Raw genomic sequence first — 19235 nt, 5'->3', positions numbered from 1 at the left:
ATGCTTGACTCAGTGGAGAAATAAGTTAAAATACTATAATTAAAGGTTTTCCAGATTATAGGAATCTACAATATATTGTGAAACTGCTCAGATGACGTCCGCAGTAGCACATATTCTTCTATTGATAGTTTAATTTATAATGTACTATTAGTGGAGATGTCACATTATTCAAATGAATAGAATGACAGCCATGAAGTCAGAATCAGTCCATTGCCCTTCACTTAAGATTTGTACAATGTATAATGTTTATAAATCAAAACGCAACAAATATATGTACAATACAGTTTACAAACTGAATTTGTAAAAAAGAATGTTTTGCTGACTTTTGTATTCTCTTTGAAGCAACAAAATGTATGTGTTATGTATGTCGTAACTAGGGTTTGACTTTTATGACCTGGGGCTGGATGAAATTTAATTTGAGATGCACTGTAAAAGCTCCAGGAAATTGCAACTGGCCACTGCACCTTCCATAAGAGAGCTCAAACATTTGCTAATGCATTGGTTGCCTCACAGGCACTCTTTCCCTGGTTTGCCCATGTGGCGCATGGTGTTGGCCACACGGGCAAAGGGGGGATGTGTGCATCAGTCTTTTAAATTGGTTTGCCCCAGGTTTTATAGTAACAGCTTAGCAATATTGTAGAACTTGCCACATTTGTCAAGCTCATAATCCTGCAATATGCAAATAGATTGTGTTCAAAAGCTTAAATGTTGTGGATATGAATATATACTTGTAATAATATATAGGTGTTCTAAATGGGTTGAAGCCTATCCCGTAGGAAGGCTGAAGTAGTAAAAGTAGCAAAAATACAGTTAAGGGATGTTATATGTAGATTTCGCATTCCAGGGAAATTTCCAGTGATAGGAACACTCACTTCACTGGGACAATAGTGCAGGAACTATGCAAAGCCCTGCGAGGTAAACAACATTTTCACTGCCCCATCAGGCTCAGTCAGCTGGAGCAGTGGAGAAACAAAATGGGATATTAAAGAATAAGCTGTCTAATATATGCAAACAAACAGGACTCAAACGTCCAGATCCCCTTCCTATAGTCCTAATGACAATGAAATCGTCAGCAAATTGAGAAAAACAGGTCTTTCTCTGTGTGAGATTATTATGGGATGACTTATGAGACTCTCCATCACTCCTCCATTGTCTGTAAGGGAAATGGACATCCACTTGATGGATGATGCTCTGTTGTCTTTTTGTATGGGACTAACACGTGCTTTCGAAGCTGTCCATTCACAGATGAAAGCCGCCCAGACTGAACCATCCCAGCAGGTTTACCACCCCTTCCAGCAAGGTGACTGTGTATATCAAAGCACACAAGAGAAAGTCCTCCCAACAGCCCAGGTGGACAGGGCCCTACCAGGTGCTCCTGACCACCCACACAGCTGTGAAGTGCCTAGGAACGACGACATGGATCCACTCCTCACACTGCAAACTTGCCAATCGAGGCGAACAGCACAACCCTGGTGGAGAACAGAGGGATAAAGGAATTGTTCTTCCACATCAGATTTGACATTACTGTATGTATGCAGGCCCTTGTAATTGCTTTTCCAATACTGCCAACTGGTTATTGATGATTGATTTCACATTGTGGTACGAGTATCGAGTGAAATGAGTGCTATCCACCTCAACAACACAGCGATAACATGGAGCCGGCAGGTGATCCAGGTCACAATAGAGGTCAAGCAGTGGGAGGAGGAAGACGTGGTGGTCAAAGGTGTAGCGTAAGGTACACTTATAAAATTCAATTAAAGAAGTGAATTTATAGTATCACCTTATCACGAATCCTGGAATCTTGTAGAACTCAATTTCTGTAATAATTGGACGCAGACACCAATTCCAAAGATATAAATTGTCAAATTTATTCAAAAACAAAGACTAAATGTAGCACTACACTAATTATACAAAAGGGAAAAACTAATTAAAATTCAACTCTAGATCAACAAATCAAAGACAAATCACTTCCGTGACCAAATCAAAGACCATGGGATCGCATATGATAACACACAAATCATTAAACAAAAAAGGTTATAAACACATTGACTACAATACCGGTTAGTAAGACGAAGGTGAGTCTCTCATTAGTATTGTTAGTCAGACATTCAATAACTATGCAGGTTAGTATTTATGTCAGGTAACTTCTCGTTATATATATATCAGTCTCATTAACGTTTAGGTGGAGAGAAAGATCCTATCATTACTTGTTACCACAATTTCCCTTAACTGATTATTATTCAATGATTAAGGATAGGCAGGGCCACCTATAATCTGGTGTCTATTAACTTGTGTCAATTTCAGACTAAACAGTTAAACAGGAATGAGAAGATATTTCTCGGCGTTGACAGATTTTATTTCTAAAATTATCAACAAAACAGTTGAATGCAACACACATTTATATTTAAGAAAACTAAATGATATTACACATTCTAGAGTTATGAATCACAGATTAACATTTCTAATTGATTTCTCAAATGTCATGAATCACAAACTCCAAACTGTTAAACTTATGTGAACTTCGTCACAGAGAGGCCTCTCTGGCTTCGGGCTCAGATAACAGCACACGGCACGAGGTCCGTGTGGTTTGGAACAAAGGCAGTCCGGTTCGGCTTTGTCCAAGAACTTCCACTCAGTCGATGCACCTGGAAGTTGGGGTTTCGCGAATGTAGAGTCTTTTCCAAACAGATTTTCCACTGGTTTGAAGGCTCCAAGGTTGTGCACAAAATCTTCTTTGTAAGCAGGGTTCCACCGTAGTTACTTGAAGACAAAGTCTTTGAGGAAAGCAGGGCCCTGTTCGTTCCAAGGGTCAAGTTTCTTAAGACTCAAATAGCTATTTAAATGACTTTCGTATTCAGTCGACTTAGTCAATTGTCCAGCTGGATGGCTGGGCACAGGCGGGCAGCGCAGTCTGTAAAGTTCTTTATTTAATAAAGTCCTTTAAAAGAATTCTTCGTACGGCTCAATCTCCTTCTCCCAGTTTAACCCTTCTGTTGCTGGTAAAGACTTAGTTGGTTTCTGGTTCCGGTTCTGGCAACAGAGATACAAGTTGAGCTGTGGCAGCGAGTTACTGGTTTAGGTGAGAGAGAGAGAGAGATGCCGTGCGTTACCCTTTATACGCCTGTCAGATCAATAGGTGATTGGTTCTTTAGTTTGTGAGATTGGATTTCGGCTTCAGCCCCCAGTGTCCTATTGGAGGGGGGCTTGATGTATGACTGATGTCAATCCATGCCATCTTTTGGAAATGCCGGTTGGCACGGGTTCGTAGCTCTGTGTCGGGATTTCGGCTCTCGTCCATTTCAAAGAGTTTTTATTTCCTACAGGCCCCCTTCCCCAGACATCTCACAGCAGGGATTCCAAGCTATTTGGCCCATTCTTGGTGCCATCCTCCCAAGACTGTCACTTTGATGTAAACCAGTTCACATGCTGATGAGTTAAGGAAATCTGATAAATTTGGGGGGGAGAGGTCTTCTTTAGATCAGTGCTTCAGCTCAGAGCTAAAATGCTCTTATCAGAATACACCCAACATAACGCTACACTGGTTAATTCTGTTCTGGGAAAACCACAATCCTGCAGGTTTAATAAGTCTCTCTACACATCAGTCCCTGAGTACCTTCAACCAATGGTCATTTTGACCAATTAAGCCCAAGAATTGAGTCAATTAAGTTGTCATGGACTACCCAGTGAAGACGTGAACTCACGACTAGGTCACACTGTGAGCTCACCAGAGCAGACATTACACTGAGCTCACTGTGAGCTCACTTAGCGCTTTTCCAGCGACATGGTGCCGGTGCTGGAGCCGGAGCTGCTGCTCGGCCTGGGATCCAGCTGATCTTTTTTGAACCGGCCCGCTTTTCCACCGGTTTTGACGTCACTGGATGTGGGCGTTCCCAAGCATGGAGTAGAAGTGGAGAAACACAGCAATAGTAATCAGCACCGAGGCGACTGCGTCTTTAAACCCCATTTAACATCACAATCAAACTCATTCCGCGTCTATGGCAAATCGTAACCCTAATGTTACAAATGTTCCCTAAACACCTATTTTGCAGGATCAATAAAAAATTATTAGGATTTTTTAAACTTTTACTGACACACATAGTTAATAGCAATGTGTTATAACTTTACCGAAAATAATAATCTGTATATCTTTAATTGTTTAGACGTTATTAAGATATAATGCATCTTTCACATAGGGAACATTTGTAACATGTTAGGAAAAACAAACAAATGATTTGAAAATATTCATAATTACAGCATACAATTTGTCAGGCTTCATAACAATGGTATTTATAACATACTCTGTAAAAATCAAGCAAATAGCATTTGTGGTTCACGAGAAAATATGTATATATAATCAAAGCTATCAGACTATAGCAGCCGGTGTATGAAGACACATACGATTATACAGCATTATTTGGCAGCTTCGCAAGACCTAATTTTAAACGTTGTTGGTAAGTTAGATAATTAGTGGGGACCCGCTATTTGCAGTTCTTCCCCTCCATAATTGCTAAAATAAAGTTTTACTGACATTTTATTGACCCTACCACTGCATAGGGCACATCTGTAACATGAACGCTACTGAATGGCACATACATTGAAAACTACGGAGAACTGAGACAAATCCACTTTACACTTCATAAATAATCTTAAAACGTTTCCAACCAAGGCAACACCCACTTGAAATACGTTCATTCTCATTTTTGGTAAACAAAAAGAGAGATTGTTACATATGTTCCCTATGATGCATCTACAGAGAGAGAGAGACAGACAGACACTAACTCTCTCTCTCTCTCAGCTGGGAGTGTGTGGGAGGGGTCTGCAGTGAGCGGGAGTGCTGCTGAGAGCTCTGTCCTTTGGCTGCGTTTTTTTGTTGCTTTACTTTTTTCAGTTTGTTTATTTTGTCTTCTGTTTTCAGTGCTTTTCTTATTGTGGGGGAACAGGGGAGGGGAGGGGGGAGTACCGGTAGTTCTTCCCGGGTCGGGGGGTCGGACCCCCTGAATGCGTCTTTTGAAAAACTGACCCGACGCCATGGAGTCAAGATCGCTCCGTTGCAGTTCTGCCCCCTAGAGCAGTGTGTGTTAGCGGTTGGGGAGGTAGCAGGGTGTGAAAATATCAAGTCTGCTGCCATTGTTATCTTCTTAAAAACCACTGATCTGGTCAATCAGCTAGTGGCTAATGGCACAGTGTTAGACGACACTTTCACCCCGGTGTTGCCGCTCGCTGCTCCTGCCCGGAAGGTAACGCTGTCTAACGTCCCTCCGTTCATCCGCACCGGCTCGGGCAGCTGATGTCCGGCATTAAGAGGGTCCCGCTGGGCTGCAAAGCCCCGCAACTGAAACACGTCGTGTCCTTCCGAAGGCAGCTGTATATGATCCTCAATAACATCAATGAGGATCTTAATGTCTCCGAAGTTGGATCTCTCTTGCTGCCACCACCACGAAGATTGCTCTTTAGTAATGTTGGAAAGTCAAAGACAGCAACCGTCAGGGTTCTTGCATATGACATATTCGATGCTGCACCTCTCTGCAAGGATCCAGGACAGTTTGTCAATGTAAACTCCAGTGCCTGGGAATATTTCCACCTAAAAGACAATGGTAAATAAAAAACAAGTTTATCCCCAAACTATTCTTATATTATGTTAAGTGGAATACATTATCAGTAAGGCTGTGATTTTGTTACAGAAATGTGTTATTAAAGACCACAGTATGTCTCAATTCTAAGTTTATTAATTTACAGACATAATAAAGTCAGTGAATCTGTGACACCCATAATTCAATTACATTCTTATTATCAACTATAACTATGAATATAACTGATAATGTAGCATCATTAGATTGTTTACAACCAATATTTGTTTTCAATATATATATTTTTACCTTGTCTTTGTAATATTGTAGACCAAGAGTGTTATACCTGTTTTGGTGATTCTTTGTCAGATTCAGAACAATTTGCTGTGGGGCTGTCAGAACCACTTGATGGTGACACACTTTTGTCTTCATTGCTGATAAATGTGGCTTTTGTTACAATTTTTTTCAGATTGTCCAAAAGGTCTGGAATCTCTGGAGAAAAAAACCTTAGTATTAAATGATAATCATTTCTAGTAATATATTTAATGCAAAGTGAAAACAAAACCATCAATGCCTGCAATTATACTTGAGAGACTTGCTCTATGTTATTGGCAAACTGACCTTTTTGTGGGTCATTAACATTAGCTACGAAAAAAATAAAAAAGATAAAACACAAGAATTTCCAGGTCTAATGTAATGCATATAGTCATTAATGTAGGATTATGAAGTTATGTTGAAAAACTTTATTTAATAATCAGTATTATTAAACTATTAGACAGTGCACATTAAGAGTCTGTATTGTGGTTCTAGATTACTTCAGTATGATCAACTATAATACATTACTCTGGAATCTAAATTACTGAAGAATAACATTTATCAAGGTAAGGAATTATTTGCTATAAATAAAAAAACTTACCATCAACCATACGGTTTCGAAGACATTGGTTTTCATTTTTAAGTCTTGTGTTTTCCTTTTCGAGCTGCTTAACGTTTTGCTGTAGCTCAACTTCACTGGACTCTTTAAATGTCTGTAGAATATGACGGGATCTAATTCTTGAAGCTCCATCGGTTTTCTTTCTTATTTTGTGCTGTATTCAGAGAGGAAAAGAGTTTAAAATGAAAATATATATATATATATGAATATGATTAAAAAAAAACAATCCTGCAATACATTTATTTAATATTTGCAGTAATTATCTCACCGGTAACTGTGGTTCATCAAGGTCACTATCATCTGAAACTTGAAGTTTTTTGTTTGGTTTAGGTACTCTCTTCATTTTAGGACAGGGCATTTTTGTTAGGTCATTAAGTTTTCTTCTTAGTTCGCCTTCTTTTCCTAAAATAAAAATAAAATAAATAAAACCCTGCATTATGTCCACAGATATTTGGGGATTATATTTATTTGTCATAAAAATACTGTGCTTTGACCATACAAATTAAGATGAACAGCCAACACTGAATCAAAACTGAAGTTAAATTATATCTGGTTTAATTTATTTTGTGATTTGGGGGATTTTATTGTAAAGCACAACACACAATAAATCGTTCTTACAAATGCCAGTCAAGTATGACGAGTTTTTAGCGCCCTCACCACCACCTACCATGTTATAAGAGTATGTTAGACGTACAACACATTAATAACTTAAACATTCATTTCAAATATACTGTGATTGTATATATCAAATAGCATGTAAAGACTTTAATGTTTTTTTTTTTTTTAAATAAACATTGTTACCAGTCATAATGATCTGCGCTTCATGGACAGGCCATCCACCTTTTGGAGGTTTGTTCGTGTCTCTCCACTCTGCTCTGAAGTTTCGAGTCGTCTCTTCGTCATCATCAGCAATGCTGAATAAATCAAAATTGCGAAAGCAAGCAGTGGGAATCACGCTGTAAGAGTCTTTGTCGACCCCGCTTTCCCACTTCACCAACGCGTGCATCACCGCCATACTACCTTCACCTTCTCGTCCGTTTTTCCCCCGACAAGTCACGGCACAAAAAACAGTCCCGCTCTGCATTCTGGTACTTGGCGTTCTTAATAACACCAACAGGGTGTAATCGCATAGACCACTCGAGTATAAAGTACTACATATCCCATCTGTTACAGTTTTTTTTCTTCTTCTGAAACTGCAAGCGCACTACATAAAGTTTGGCAAATGAAGAAATTTGGATGATGAGTTTACAATCTTATAAACAGTATTTAAGTAAACCTAGATATGCAATTCCAAAAAGAACAGCATCGAGATGGAGAAACAGGATACAAAAATAATAATACAATGTTTATACTTTTTGTATTTTAATTACAGTATGTAATTATTGCCTTTTGATTTACATTTACAGAAAAAGAACGGCGGCAAACGTGGACTACCCAACAAGAAGCAACAAAGTTACTAAAATATCAGATTCTCAGGTAAGCTTCATGCAGCCATACATGTATAATTATAAAATCAATCCAAAAAATAGACCTTGTTTACCCTACAACTGATTTGAGTGTTAATTCTATTTAAGATATAAAAAAATATTTTATTTTCTGAACTAATAATCTGTGAACATTCTATTATCTCTATAATTTTAATTAATACATTTATTTTATTATTGGTGGAACATTATGTTTTTCAGCTCAGATGATTTCACGTACCATCAATTTTTCTGTTAATAAATGTGCAAAAACAAATCAGATGGATAGGCCCCTACATATGAACATTAAGTTAAAGGTCTAGAGTGAGTGTTCTTCACTTCCAGTCATGGCGGGCCACAATCCAGCTCTTTGTAACTCATCAACAACCAAAGACCTGGGAAAAGGGTTAAATGGCTTCAGTTAAGCCAATTAGGTAATTAAGAGCTCAACTGGAAAAAAAACAGCAGGCATAGGGGTACTTTAGGACCACAGTCACTGATATAACCTACAATGTTGTTGTAATGAAAATCAGCAGACAGTGGGCCTCCTCCAGGACTAAGGTTGAGAAGCACTGGTCTTGAAGACCACAATAACAATCGACCTCAAGGGCTAGGGATATTCGAGGTGATGCTAAACCAGTCCTGAATGTTTAAATATAATGTTATTTTCTTGTAGTGTGCCGTTGCTGTTAATGCAACCAGTTATATTGAGCCATCAAATACAGAAGCTGACGAAAGACATCAACATGTAAATTTAGTTGTAAATTTAAAGTGTGTGTGAAAAGTATTTTGTATATGGAGATTAACCCATAGTTTCACAGATAAATTGTGGACCAGTGATATTCAGGATCTTCAAAACAAGTCCTGAATGCTCAAACTTAACACTTCTTTTTTTAGAGTGTCGTTGCTGTCAATCCAGCCAGTGATGTGGAGCCATCAGATACAGAAGCTGATGAAAAACAACATGTAAATTTCCTAAATTAATATGGTGCATCAAAATACTTATTTAGCACTTTCAACTGTTTCTTTGTGATTCCTAAAATTACTTTACAGGCTGGGGCTGGGGGAAGACACTGCGCCCGCCTGGAGAAGCCTGTACAAGCCCCCCTCAATAAGAGAGCTGGCAATCTGCAGTGGAGGGTGTTACACACCATTATTGCTGTCAATTCTTTTATTACTGTTCTTAACCCTGCTGTGTCCGACGCCTGCCCATTCTGTGCTCAGAGAGAGACCGTGTTTCACTGTTTCAGCACTTGCTCTCGGTTGTCACCCATTTTTAGTCTTTTAACTCGTCTTTTTACTGATCTTAACCTGATTTTTAACACAAAGGTTTTTATTTTAGGGGCGCGATACACCAGAAAGACCAAACATGTGGACCAGCTGGTAAACTTCTTGCTGGGCCAGGCTAAAATGGCCGTCTATAAGACTAGGAAGAACAGAGTGTGTGGGGAGGGCAGTGAGGATGCAGTGAGAGTGTTTGCCATGCTGGTCAAGTGCAGAGTCAGACTAGAGTTTAACTATTACAGGCTGATGAATGATTTGGAGAGTTTTGAACAGGTCTGGTGTATTAATGATGCCCTTTGTGAATTGTATGACGGGGAGTTGGTTTTTATTATGTAATTCATTTATAGGGTTTAGTATTTGATGGTTGTTTTGTTGTGTGTATTGGGTTGCTTTCTTTAAAAGTGTACAGATCAGTGGCGGAGTTAATGCTTGTTGGGGGGAGACAAACAAAGGGGAACACTATTTTTTATTTATTTATTTATTTTCTTTTGTATGAATTATTGCGTGTTGCAAACAGGCAATGAAGTCTGATAAAAGTCAAAAAGTCTCTCTCTCTCTCACACACACACACACAGCCAGCAAGACACACAGAGCCAGCCAGCTCAGCGATGACATCACAAACATCTCTCTCAGGTGACTCCTATGACATCACAGAGCACGTACATTCCGTTGCTTGCCGTCTGTCAACCACTCAGTCACTGCCAGCCAGACTGGCTGGCTGACTGGATGGTGGGGCTGCTTGCTGCTGCTGCGTACCTTAGCAAGCTTATTTGCTTGACCGGCCTTCCTCCTCCGCCCACATGCCCACCTATGTCCGATCTGCTGTTCACCTGGATCACAGCTCCGCCCCAACAAGGCAGAGCCTCCCAAGAATGGTACAAACTCACCCACGATCCCCTCCACGGAAAGCTATAGCAAAAGGCAAAAGCATTATACGTAATGAAGAGGAACCCGAGTCCAAGACGCATCCGACCAGCCATACATATTTGTGTGTATTAAAGATCACATTTTATTACATTTAGATTTTCTGTACTTTATTACATCTTTTTGTGATTTTTAAATGTATTGTTTCTTTTCCTTATATATGTATGTATGTATGTATGTATGTGTGTGTGTGTCTGTGTGAAAGTGTATGTGTTTGTGTGTCTCTGTGTGAAAGTGAGTGTGTGTGTGTCTGTCTCTGTGTTTGTGTGTCTGTCTCTGTGTGAAAGTGAGTGTGTGTGCGTGTGTCTGTCTGTGAAAGTGTGTGTGTGTGTGTGGGTGTGACAGTGTGTATGAGTGTCTGTCTGTCATGTAACTCGCACATCTGTGAGGGCACCATTTTTGCAGAAAGAGATGTACACATTTTGGAGCAACATATGCTGCCATCCAGACATCGTCTTTTCCAGGGACATCCCTGCATTTTTCAGCAGGATAACGCCAAACCACATTCTGCCCAGATTACAAGCGCATGGTTGCGTAGGCAGAGAGTGCGGGTGCTAGCATGGCCTGCCTGCAGTCCTGACCTGTCTCCGAATTGAGAATGTGTGGCGCACTATGAAGTGCAAATTAAGACAACGAAGGCCCTGTGCAGTTGCGCAGCTGAGGAAATGCATAATGGATGAATGGGGGGAAATCCCACTTGCTAAACTTAACCAAGTGGTGTCTTCAGTGCCCAAGTGCTTAATAAGTGTTATTAAAAGAAAAGGTGATGTTACATAGTGGTAAACAGTCGACTGTCCCAACTTTCTTGGTTTCTTTTCACTGCTAATGAGATGCTGTAGAGTGAGTTAGTTATATTGCTTTCAGGAGCTCTAATCGTATTGATGAGTTCATGCAGCATTTGTAATTGAATTTCAAAAAGAAATCCTTGCTGTCTGGCCTGTGTGTATGAGATGTACTCTGTCAATCTTTGGCTAACAACTGAAACATTGGTAGAACAGAAATGGCAACATAAAAAAGAAAAGTACATTTTAAAAGAGCACATTAAATAGGATGAATATACAGTTTTTTACAATCACTTTGTCACTAATTTCAGAACCTTGATGTCATTTTTCAAAACTCTAGACACAAAACTCAAAACGGTCATCACTTGTAACACAGGCTGTCCAATGTTCAAAACATTGCATTGTGCATTCATATCTTTAAAGAAACCTTGCACTTGCAGACTTGTTGGTTCAAATAATTCATTTATCATGAAATACCATAGTAACATTTATTTAGATCACCCACACAGAAGATACCGATAGTTTCACTGTGTAGTTGTTCGTACAATCATTAAATATTGTAGTACAAAATATGTGATACATGTTTCATTATGGTACTACACATAAATACATCACTGTAAAAGGACTAGTAGAGAGAATACTACAGACACAGTGGAATCATTGAACAAAATCTGAAATGTATTGATGCAATACAATCAAATCACACCATAGGTTTCTTTGAATCCATGCAACAATAATTAGCTACAAAAAAGAACAAAACTACAGTAAAATGTCAACTGCAGTGTTCCTCACCTGGCTTAGTGTAAAACAAAGGATTGATTACTGTACTTCTGAATTTCCATCAGCCCTGTGTTCAGGTTCAGGTTCTCACAACCATTTTTCACAAGAGGCATCTTGAAACTGAACATACCTGAACATACTCAGTCATCAGCTGCTTCACTCTGTCTGCATTTCTTTCAAAAGGCACACTATACTCTGTGCTACACATTGGTATGCAGTATACAGTCATTTGACAATTGAGAGTAGCCTAATGTTTAGTGCATGCTGAAGACTTGCCGCTTCTCAGTACGGAAATTTCTGATGATTGAGGCCACAGTTGATCCTGAGTTGATTCTGAGGTTTGATTGAATCATTGTAGCTGCCTCAGTCATGGTCATGCCATGATTTACAACATGCTCTACAACTATTTCTCGGATTTCACTGGACACTATTTGCTGTTGCTGCCGCTGTCTGGTCCGTGGCCTTGTCCTCTACCACGTTCCCCCAACACCTCTCAAATGAGGCCCATGGCTGCCTCTCTGGTGAGGCCTAAGCCCTCCTCTATGACGAGGCCCACGACCACCTCTCAGAAGGGGTGCATGTCCCCTTCCATTCCTTTGACCACCACGTCTTCCTCCTCCCACTGCTTGACCTCTATTGTGACCTGGATGACTTGCCGGCTCCATGTTATCACTGTGTTGCTGGGGTGGATAGCACTCAATTCACTCGATACTCGTACCACAATGTGAAATCAATCATCAATAACCAGTTGGCAGTATTGGAAAAGCAATTACAAGGGCCTGCATACATACAGTAATGTCAAATCTGATGTGGAAGAACAATCATCTTCAACCAGGTTGGAGCGTTAGTTGCAATGCCTTTAATACACGCAGCGTGGAGAGGAACAGTGACTCAAGTAGATCCCAAAGTCGCTCTGCCTTCATTTTAACAGTCAGAGCTTTTATACACAAAAATCAAAGAGCTGGTTATAATCAGAAAGTCATTACTATGTTATCTTAAAAGTTAGCTAAGCAGAATTTATATCATTATAGGACAGAGTTCATAGATCAACACATGGATTAGGGAGCAGGCACTTCAATCATACTGTTTGACATTGTCTCCAAGATTCTCATCGTAAATAACAAACAGAAATCAAACTACCTTCTGGCCTGACCTTCTAGCTTGACCTTATCTTTCTTAAGTATACAAGAGAGAAAAACAGGTATTAGAGAAAGAATTTCTAACTTTCCTTCCACACTGCAAACATGGTGTGGAAAAGTGCTACATGATGATGAATGATGATGAAATATTACATCCATAGATAATGTAGTCCAACTGGTTCATGCTCCTCGTTTATTGATGTCAATGGATCTCATTATCCTGAAACTTTCATGATCGAAACATGGAATATTGTTTGTCAGTTTCCATAAAATTATGCATTAAGAGTAATGCAACAGTCACTTATCATTTTGAGCAGCTGTATCAATTGATAGTTAGATCTTTGTAATGAAATGAATAGACAGTGATCTCAGATGTAATGTGTGAATTGCATTTTGAAATGGTAATACTTTGATGTTAAGTTGTGTCATTTTAGTTCAATGAACAAATGATCTGAGGTTGATGTGTATTGTATCCAAGCAATTGTAAAAAAGTGTTAGAGTTTTGAAAAATGTGCATTTTGATCATCGGGTGTGAGTTTAGTGTCTAGAGTTTTGAAAAATGACATCAAGGTTCTGAAATGAGTGCCAAAGTGATTGTAAAAAAGTGTAATATCAGGGGACAGTGGCTATTAGTGATCTGGCCTTCCATGGCCTCTGTATTAATGTAACAGGTCACATTGTATGTGTACACTGATACTTGATAGTATAATATAGTACAAGTAAAAAACATACATAGGTATCATAGAAGTATTTTGCAGAAATGATTATGGATAGTTATCAAAATGGAGAGGAAATGCTAAATCCAGTCTCCCCAGGCTTAGCTTCTATTGCTACACCTGCTAAGTGGCTGCTGGCCCCACTATATGGATAGAGCCACACCAAGTACAAGAGTCTCCCCATTGCTATTTATATCTCCCTATCCAGTCTTCTATAGGTGTCAGGGTGGGGTGCCTATTCCCCTGCATGCTTTGAAACCTATAGCACCTGGGACGCACACTTGGGATCCGGTTCCTCTGCCCCTCACATACACATGAGGAATCCCAGGTGCTCAATACGTCATACTGTCTCTTTCATCTCATGTGTAAACTATGGACAAATACATGACTAAACGTGTTTAGTTGCTTTTCCCAGAATGCTTTGCGCCACGATATGCAAATAACGGGGACTATGATTGGCTCCCTGACATTACCCACACTGCGACTGATGCTACCCATTTCACTACCCAACAAAGACCCATAATATGCGTGTGTCTGTCTGTCTGTCTGTCAAAGTATGTGTGTGTGTTTCTGTGTGTGTCTGTGTCTGTCTGTCTGTGTGTGAAAGTGTGTGTGTGTCTGTCTGTCTGTCTGTCATGTAACTTGCACATCTGTGAGGGCACCACTAATGCAGAAAGAGATGTACACATATTGTTTATTTTCCATATATATGTATGTATGTATGTATGCATGTCCAATTGCTTTGACAATACAAATGAATTGAATTGAGAGGGAGAGAGAGAGAGTAAGAGAGAGAGAGAGAGACAGACAGACAGACAGACAGAGAGACACACACACACACACACACACACACACAGAGAGCCAGCCAGCCAGCTCAGCGATGACATGACGAGCCTCTCTCAGCTTACTGCTATGACATCACAGAGCACGTACATTCCGTTTAACAAATCGTTAAACAAAAAAGGTTATAAACACATTGACTACAATACCGGTTAGTAAGACGAAGGTGAGTCTCTCGTTAGTATTATTAGTCAGACATTAAATAACTACGCAGGTTAGTATTTATGTCAGGTAACTTCTCGTTATATATATATCAGTCTCATTTACGTTTAGGTGCCGAGAAAGATCCTATTTGTTACCACAATTTCCCTTAACTGATTATTATTCAATGATTAAGGATAGGCAGGGCCACCAATAATCTAATGTCTATTAACTTGTGTCAATTTCAGACTAAACAGTTAAACAGGAATGAGAAGATATTTCTCGGCGTTGACAGATTTTATTTCTAAAATTATCAACAAAACAGTTTAATGCAACTCACATTTATATTTAAGAAAACTAAATGATATTACACATTCTAGAGTTATGAATCACAGATTAACATTTCTAATTGATTTCTCAAATGTCATGAATCACAAACTCCAAACTGTTAAACTTATGTGAACTTCGTCGCAGAGAGGCCTCTCTGGCTTCGGGCTCAGATAACAGCACACGGCACGAGGTCCGTGTGGTTTGGAACAAAGGCAGTCCGGTTCGGCTTTGTCCAAGAACTTCCACTCAGTCGATGCACCTGGAAGTTGGGGTTTCGGGAATGTAGAGTCGTTTCCAAACAGATTTTCCATTGGTTTGAAGGCTCCAAGGTTGTGCACAAAATCTTCTTTGTAAGCATGGTTCCACCGTAGTTACTTGAAGACGAAGTCTTTGAGGAAAGCAGGGCCCTGTTTGTTCCAAGGGTCAAGTTTCTTAAGACTCAAATAGCTATTTAAGTGACTGACACTTTCGTATTCAGTCGACTTAGTCAATTGTCCAGCTGTAAAACTCCACTGATCAGGTGGGTCTGTGAAGTTATTTATTTAATAAAGTCCTTTAAAATAATTCTTCGCTCAATCTCCTTCTCATAGTTTAACTCTTCTGTTGCCGGCAAAGACTTGGTTGGTTTCTGATTCCGGTTCTGGCAACAGAGCTACAGGTTGAGCTGTGGCAGCGAGTTTCTGGTTCAGGTGAGAGAGAGAGAGAGAGAAAGACTGTCCGCTGTTCCTTATAGTCTGTCAGATCAGTAGATGATTGGTCCCTGAGTTCTTGAGATTGGATTTCGGTTTCAGCCCCCAGTGTCCTATTGGAGGGAGGCTTTATTTATGACTGATGTCAATCCATGCCATCTTTTGGAAATGCCGGTTGGCCTGGGTTCGTAGCTCTATGTCGGGATTTCGGCTCTCATCCACTTCAAAGAGTTTTTATCACCTACAGGCCCCTTTCTCCAGACATCTCATAGCAGAATTCCAAACTATTTGGCCTCTTCTCGGTGCCATCCTCCCCAAAACTGTCACTTTGATGCAAACCAGTTCCAAGCTGATGAGCTAAGGAAATCTGATAACTTTGGGGGGGGAGAGGTCTTCTTTAGATCAGTGCTTCAGCTCAGAGCCCAAATGCTCTTATCCAAATACACCCAACATAACGCTACATATGTATGTATGTATGTATATATGTGTAGAAGGAAAATTAGAAATTATTTTCTTACACCTGTTTTTCTCTCTTGTATACTTAAGAAAGATACGGTCAAGCTAGAAGGTCAGCCCAGAAGATAGTTTGATTTCTGTTTGTAATTTACGATGAGAACCTTGGAGACATTGTCAAACGGTATGACCTACGTGCCTGTTCCCTAAAACCATGTGTTGACCTATGAACTCTGTTCTATAATGATATATGTTCTGCTTAGTTAGCCTTTAAGATAACATAGTAATGACTTTCTAGCATGTATGGATGTATGTATGTATGTATATATATATATATATATATATATATATATGTATGTATGTCCAATTGCTTTGACAATACAAATGAATTGAATTGAGAGGAAGAGAGAGAGAGAGAGAGAGAGAGAAAGAGAGAGAGAGAGACAGACAGACAGACAGACAGCTCAGCGATGACATCACGAGCCTCTCTCAGCTGACTGCTATGACATCACAGAGCACGTACATTCCGTTGCTTGTCGTCTGTCAACCACTCAGTCACTGCTAGCCAGACTGTCCCTAAGACAAAGTGTACAATACTTCAATTATATCTCCTCCAGACAGATAAAGAGTATTAAGAGCTACGATGAAGATACCCAGGAGACGTAAAAAGCTTGCATCACCTGGTATTTCCTGGAGGTCACCCATCCAAGTACTAACCAGGCCCTGGCCCGTTTAGTTTCCAAGGTCTGACGAGACCGGGCACGTTCAGGACGGTGTGGCCGCAAGCCGAAATGCCTGGCTGCATGATGTCTCTTAAAGGCTGACGGGTGTTGACGGAATTTCCAGCAAAAAATAAAAAATAAAAAAATAAAAAAATGGAGGGAAAAATAACAGTGCAGGAAAGGGTGTTGAAAGTAGCCGGGAACGTGTACAATTCTTCAATTATATCTCCTCCAGACAGAAAGAGAGTATTAAGAGCTACGATGAAGTTACCCAGGAGACGTAAAAAGCTTGCAGCACCTGGTATTTCTAGGAGATCTCCCATCCAAGTACTGACCAGGCCATGCCCCGTTTAGCTTCCGAGATCTGACGAGACGGGGTGCGTCCAGGACGGTGTAGCCGCAAGCCGAGAGGCCTGGCTGCATGATGTCTCTTAAAGGCTGACGGGTGTTGACGGAACTTCCAGCAAATAAAAAAAGAAAAATGGAGGGAAAAATATCAGTTCAGCAAAGGGTGTTGAAAGTAGCCGGGTACGTGTACATTTCTTCAATTATATCTCCTCCAGACAGAAAGAGAGTATTAAGATCTACGATGATGTTACCCAGGAGACGTATAAAGCTTGCAGCACCTGGTATTTCCAGGAGGTCACCCATCGAAGTACTGACCAGGCCCTGCCCTGTATAGCTTCCGAGATCTGATGAGATCGGTCGCGTTCAGGACGGCATGGCCGCAAGCCGAGACACCTGGCAGCATGATGTCTCTTAAAGGCGGGCGGGTTTTGACGGACCTTCCAGCAAAAAAAAAAAGAAAAAAGAAAAATGGAGGGAAAAATATCAGTGCAGGAAAGGGTGTTGAAAGTAGCCGGGTACGTGTACAAATCCTCAATTATAACACCTCCAGACAGAAAGAGAGTATTAAGAGCTACAATGAAGTTACTCAGGAGACTAAAAAGCTTGCAGCACAAGGTATTTCCAGAAGGTCTCCCATCCAAGTACTGACCAGGTCTTGCCCCGTTTAGCTTCCGAGATCTGATGAGATCGGGCGCGTTCAGGACGGTGTGGCCGCAAACCTAGAGGCCTGGCTGCATGATGTCTCTAAAAGGCTGGCGGGTATTGACGGAACATCCAAGAAAATTTAAAAAAAAAAAAATAGAAAAATGGAGGGAAAAATATCAGTGCAGGAAAGGGTGTTGAATGTAGCCGGGTACATGTACAATACTTCAATTATATCTCCTCCAGACAGAAAGAGAGTATTAAGAGCTACGATGAAGTTACCCAAGTGACGAAAAAAGCTTGCAGCACCTGGTATTTCCAGGAGGTCACCCATCCAAATACTGACCAGGCCCTGCCCCGTTCAGCTTCCGAGATCTGACGAGATCGGGCGCGTTCAGGACGGTGTGGCCGCAAGCCAAGAGGCCTGGATGTATGAAGTCTCTTAAAGGCTGGCGGGTATTGACGGAAGTTCCAGCAAAAAAAAAAGAAATAAGAAAAATGGAGGGAAAAATATCAGTGCAGCAAAGGGTGTTAAATGTAGCTGGGTACGTGTACAATACTTCAATTATATCTCCTCCAGACAGAAAGCGAGTATTAAGAGCTACGATGAAGTTACCCAAGTGATGTAAAAAGCTTGCAGCACCTGGTATCTCCAGGAGGTCTCCCATCTAAGTACTGACCAGGCCCTGCCCCGTTTAGCTTCCGAGATCTGACGAGATCGTGCGCATTCAGGATGGTGTGGCCACAAGCCGAGATGCCTGGCTGCATGATGTCTCTTAAAGGCTGGAGGATATTGACAGAACTTCCAGCAAAATAAAGAAGAAAAAAGAAAAATGGAGGGAAAAATATCAGTGCAGCAAAGGGAGTTGAAAGTAGCCGGGTACGTGTACAATTCTTCAATTATATCTCCTCCAGACAGAAAGAGAGTATTAAGAGCTATGATGAAGTTACCCAGGAGACGTAAGAAGCTTGCAGCACCTGGTATTTCCAGGAGGTCTCCCATCCAAGTACAGAATAGACACTGCCCCGTTTAGCTTCCGAGATCTGATGAGATTGGGCGCGTTCAGGACGGTGTGGCCGCAAACCAAAAGGCCTGGCTGCATGATGTCTCTTAAAGGCTGGCGGGTATTGACGGAACTGCCAGCAAAAAAAAAAGAAATAAGAAAAATGGAGTGAAAAATTTCAGTGCAGCAAAGGGAGTTGAAAGTAGCCGGGTACGTGTACAATTCTTCAATTATATCTCCTCCAGACAGAAAGAGAGTATTAAGAGCTATGATGAAGTTACCCAGGAGACGTAAGAAGCTTGCAGCACCTGGTATTTCCAGGAGGTCTCCCATCCAAGTACTGATCAGGCCCTGCCCCGTTCAGCTTCCGAGATCTGACGAAATCGGGCACGTTCAGGACGGTGTGGCCGCAAACAAAGAGGCCTGGCTGCATGATGTCTCTTAAAGGCTGGCGGGTATTGATGGAACTTCCAGCAA

General features: G+C 40.6%; 3 non-coding genes and 6 pseudogenes across 3 annotated transcripts; all 9 read right to left on the bottom strand.

Moving 5' to 3' along the window:
- Positions 1-10092: 10092 nt before the first annotated feature.
- LOC136762311 (U5 spliceosomal RNA) lies at positions 10093-10207 on the bottom strand. Its single transcript, XR_010820515.1, has one exon. It is a non-coding gene; the product is annotated as a U5 spliceosomal RNA (small nuclear RNA).
- Positions 10208-16710: 6503 nt separating this feature from the next.
- LOC136761339 (uncharacterized) lies at positions 16711-16829 on the bottom strand (annotated as a pseudogene).
- A 221-nt stretch (positions 16830-17050) lies between these two features.
- LOC136761793 (uncharacterized) lies at positions 17051-17169 on the bottom strand (annotated as a pseudogene).
- A 209-nt stretch (positions 17170-17378) lies between these two features.
- On the bottom strand, positions 17379-17497 carry LOC136762607 (5S ribosomal RNA). Its single transcript, XR_010820801.1, has one exon. It is a non-coding gene; the product is annotated as a 5S ribosomal RNA (ribosomal RNA).
- A 215-nt stretch (positions 17498-17712) lies between these two features.
- LOC136761160 (uncharacterized) lies at positions 17713-17831 on the bottom strand (annotated as a pseudogene).
- Positions 17832-18051: 220 nt separating this feature from the next.
- LOC136760657 (5S ribosomal RNA) lies at positions 18052-18170 on the bottom strand. Its single transcript, XR_010820275.1, has one exon. It is a non-coding gene; the product is annotated as a 5S ribosomal RNA (ribosomal RNA).
- A 215-nt stretch (positions 18171-18385) lies between these two features.
- On the bottom strand, positions 18386-18504 carry LOC136760913 (uncharacterized; annotated as a pseudogene).
- A 216-nt stretch (positions 18505-18720) lies between these two features.
- On the bottom strand, positions 18721-18839 carry LOC136761947 (uncharacterized; annotated as a pseudogene).
- Positions 18840-19054: 215 nt separating this feature from the next.
- LOC136761062 (uncharacterized) lies at positions 19055-19173 on the bottom strand (annotated as a pseudogene).
- Between the last annotated feature and the right edge of the window lie 62 nt (positions 19174-19235).

The sequence above is a fragment of the Amia ocellicauda genome, chromosome 10 (genome assembly GCF_036373705.1).
Source record: "Amia ocellicauda isolate fAmiCal2 chromosome 10, fAmiCal2.hap1, whole genome shotgun sequence".
NCBI classification, from domain to species: Eukaryota; Metazoa; Chordata; class Actinopteri; order Amiiformes; family Amiidae; genus Amia; species Amia ocellicauda.
This window is presented reverse-complemented; position numbering and strand designations above follow the sequence as displayed.